Below are 4544 nucleotides of genomic sequence, written 5' to 3' on the forward strand. Positions count from 1 at the left end.
AGACACAGAGACAGATAGACAGACAGAGACAGAGACAAAGAGACAGAGACACACAGAAAGAGAGACAGACAGACACAGATAGACAGAGACAGAGACAGAGAGATAGACAGACACAGAGACAGAGACAGAGAGACAGAGAGGGAGAGAAAGAGAGAGAAAGTATGAGAGCACGCTTAGGAAACCTAGTACCCTGGTAGAAAGGCAAATAGCATATTTGAATAAAGGAGTGACAACAAGTTGTGACAAGTCCACCACTATGCAGGGTTTTCATCATATATTGGGAGGAAGTTTCCATCCTTAATTCTATCAGAAAGTCTTGCCTTAGAGACAAAGGCCCTGGAAAGGGCAGCACTCAGCCTCATGTCTTCCTCCATGCTGGCGTGGTGAGAGCGGCCTGCTCTGCCCTGCTGTGAGAGCAGGCCATGGCTGACTCCTCCGCGTAGTTCAGTCCTGAGCCTTCCTCCTGATGAGCATAGCAGGTGTGACAGTGAAATGCTCAGACATGTGGCATCATAGACAAATGGGACCAAACGGGAATGGTCACTTGATTATTTTAATGTGTGGAAGCAATCAAATGAAATGTCTATGTTGTGGTTTGAGGCGACCCTGTCAGCTGCTCAAAGATTCAACAATTTTCATACAGGAAAAATATATTTAATTTATAGTTTGTAGTTGGACTGTCTGAAACAAAGAATAAGGTAATTTAGTTAAAACCAGTCCTTCCTCAGGTAACGCATATCTCCTGACAACCTGTGGTGAACCAGAGCTACCCATAAATCCAACAAACAAAAGGATTCAGGCTGTCCTAATGGTGTGTGTGTGTGTGTGTGTGTGTGTGTGTGTGTGTGCTTGCACAAGGGGACAGTGGAGACTGACAGAAGGTTGCATGCCCAGTGAGAACACAAAGGCCTGGTAGAAGGTTCAATCGGCAGAGGCAGTGAGGCAGTGGATGTCAAGGAGAGATAGTACCACTTGGTTCCGGGTGCTAAGGTGGGCGGGCAGCTGTGGCTGCCCCCACACATGTGCTATGCTGAGCACATGATTGCAAAATTGAAGGCTTAGAGCTGTGCATTTGCAAGCCTGTGTACCTATAGGCCACGTTTCATCACACTTTCTCCCCCTTCAGTGTGTGTGCTTGCAAATTGACAGTAATCAGGACTGCTGGGCACAGGTGCTCAGATGGGGTAAAAAAAGCAAAGTGCAGCAGAGAACACACAGAAATAGAGTTAGGTTTTCTTATGTCATTCTTGCACAGTATCTTTGCTTATATCTTTTTATTATTATTATTAATTAATTTATTTATTTGTGTTTGTGTGTGTGGCCAGTTCAGCCCACCAGGGGGCGGGGCTGGCTGGCATGTGGTGCTGGGGGATCAAAGTGCCGTCCCTGTGCTTTGGCTAAGCTTGTTCTAAGTAGGTGCTTTAGACCACTGAGCCATCTCACCAGCCCTCTTTGCTTATATCTTGAAGTAGGGTAGATACTGTTCTCAGATTGGCAGAGCCAAGCGTCATATGCTAATACTTTGAATGATGTCCATTTTCATTTATTCATTCATTTATACTTTTTGTGATTTATTCAGCACCTATCCTGGGTCCTGTGCTGAACAGTAGAGATATCAGCATAAATAATATAATCCTAAACATTAAAATGATGAGGGAGAATGACAAAATTTAACATTGTACTTTAGCTACTTGAGATTAACTTAAAATCAGCGATCTCAGAATTGAAAGATGAAAAACCAGTGCTTTACTTTCACCTTGTCTGATAGTTCACATTCAGAAATATTTATTCTTTGAATTTCACTTGAAGAGATAATCCCAATCTAGACAAAGATTGTGGTAGACAAAGACTGAGTCATTGAGGAAGTATAGAAACCAGTACGTTATGTGGTTTTCACGTCTAGAGACTTGCTATAGCGAAGAGCTTTCATATCCTTTAAGATGCCTCCCAAATCTATGTCCTTTCTCTTTTGAAGCCACTTTTCCTTATTTTCTTTATTGATTTTCACTTAAACTTATTTTCTATAGCGATTGAACATTACCCTTACAGTTAGTAGGGTCTTCAAAAAAGCACAATAGACAATTTAGAAAAGAAAAGCATTCCCAGAACATCTTTCCACAGTGAACAGTATTGATGAATTTCTCAGGGTGCCAGGCTCTGGAGGTTAATTATAGTTTTTAAGGAAAGATTCCCACTGTTTCTGTCATATAATTGAATGTCTTGAACATAGAAGCTAGTTTGCGGAATGATCAAAATGTATAGATGTTACTGGGTAATGCTTTGTCGGTCATTAAAGACAGTTACTTCGTTGTCATTAATCCTTCCTTTATGAGGAATTCTGGATGATGTATTTCCATATCTCATAGATGTATTGATGACTATATAGCTTTAAAACACAGTCCTTGTATTACAGAATAAGAGACATTTATAAGTAAAATAAACCTGCATTATTGTTTATCTAATCTTCTTTATTTTAATAACAAAGATATAAAGTAGTGGAAATATGCAATGTTTACATTTTGTTTGCTAGGTTTTGCCAAATGATTTAATTTAATCTTTAAAGCCCATGTACACTGCAAATGATTCTGGGAAATATCAAAAGACTTGTTGAAGATCATAGATTTTAGCTGTGGTAGAATCAAGATTGAACTCAAACTCTTCATGGTACAATTCCTGCAATCAAGAAAAGTTACTCATTTGTAAAAATTAATAACTTTGCTGAAATTAAGCCCAGAGTTGAAGTCTATGGCTCCTAAACCATAAATTAATGATGTTGTCTTATAATGTATCCCTCTTTGAGATACATATTTAACCAGTCAGCTAGAGTGCATGAGAAAATATTATTCAGCCCCAAAGATGGTCTTATAAAGTTTATCAGTAAGTGCAATTGGCTGATCTATTCCATTCATGGCCTGTTGTCGATGTTCCTCAATCCCATGTCTCAGGATTACCTTGTCTCCTTCTAGCCTGAAATGTCTGTCCCCAAACCATGATGCTGTCCCATCCATAGCTTCCATCTACACTTTTCCTATCTCTCTGTCATTCCTGCATTGACATAGTTGATGATATCGATCCAGGTATCAATTTCCTGTACAACAGGACTTAAACCCTCACCATCCTGTTCACAGACGGTCGTCTCCTCTTTCAGGATAAATCTGAACCTAATTCCTTGCCACAGCAGCTGGGTTTCTCTGAGTCTCACAAGTTTAATCTTTTCTCAGTCCTACCTATATGCCTATTTGTGTCCTTAAGGTCTCCCATGATGCAGAGATCCTCGAGAGCAGAAATCGTGTCTAATTCTCTCCTCCACAGAGTGGGAGTCTTACAAGTACATTCTGAAAAGGGTCAGCTCCTTTAATGCTCACATTTTCTTCTCCAAACCTTCATTTTACCTACACCAGCTGCTTCTGCAAAAGCAATTTGACATTGGTCAGGTGTGTGCTCTCATCTTCTGAATTTGCCAGAACAGAGCATCTTTGTGAAATAAGATAGATCTCAGTGAAGTTTTACATAGAACGTTTCCCCACCTGTAGAGGACAGTGGAAATGCCTACATGAAAAGTGATCATGGGGACATAGACAAAACAGGAAAAGTAAAGATCAGGAATGGTGTCTGCTTCAAAGCAGGTATTTGAAAATCTGAGGTGGGGAAATATTTAGGAATATTTGCTAGCAAAAGAAAAGTGTCATAGTTACATTTCTCATAGATGAAACAAAATACATCATACCCAAAGTTGAAGGAAGAAAAGTTTCTTGTAGCTCACAGTTTGTGGGGGTTTCAGTTGCCATCTGGGTGGCTCCAAGGCAAGACTGCATGCAGAGGGCCATTCTATGGAAGAAACTGTTCATGGTGGGCAGAAGGCAGCAAAACAGCAAAGGAGCAGCAAGCAACAGGGACAACTGCAGCCTTCTTCCTGGCTCTTACATTATGTCCAGGCTACATACCCTTAGAGGATGTAGCATGCACCCAGGTGGGCCTTCCCATTATCCACACTTGGAATCATGCCAAACCAGGCAGCAGACTCACTTAGTAAACAACATCTTTAGTCACACACACTGCATTGAGCCACCTCTGAGAAAGCCCTACCTTGCATGTGCATGAGGCCCTGGGGAGACATGGCACTGACAGCAATAACAGGGAGTTTCACTGTAATGCATTAGGAAATTCTGTACATGGCTTCCAAGTGATCAATGCATGATGGTTTGAGGGAGATGACCTTGTCTGAAACATTAGAGGAAAGGGACCCAAGGACTGACCAGCCCAAACATTCTGCTGTGAGTCCAGGAGCCTCCCATCTTGACTCTGCCAAGTTAACTCAGTGCATGATTGGATGATCAGTGCAATAGCATTATTTTCTTGCTTGGGGACAGTGTACACCGCTGTGGAGAGTTGAGAGGCTGCAATGTGACACACAGCAAAGAACACTTCCACCTGCAAAGATCCTAGAATCTCCTTTAACTCAAGGTCAAAATGACTGCACATGGTAAAATACCTTATTTCATTCTCTATGCACCCCCAAATTTAGTGATAATTAAGGTGTATCA

This window comes from Octodon degus, unplaced genomic scaffold (assembly GCF_000260255.1).
Source record: "Octodon degus isolate 3935 unplaced genomic scaffold, OctDeg1.0 scaffold00104, whole genome shotgun sequence".
Taxonomy (NCBI): Eukaryota; Metazoa; Chordata; class Mammalia; order Rodentia; family Octodontidae; genus Octodon; species Octodon degus.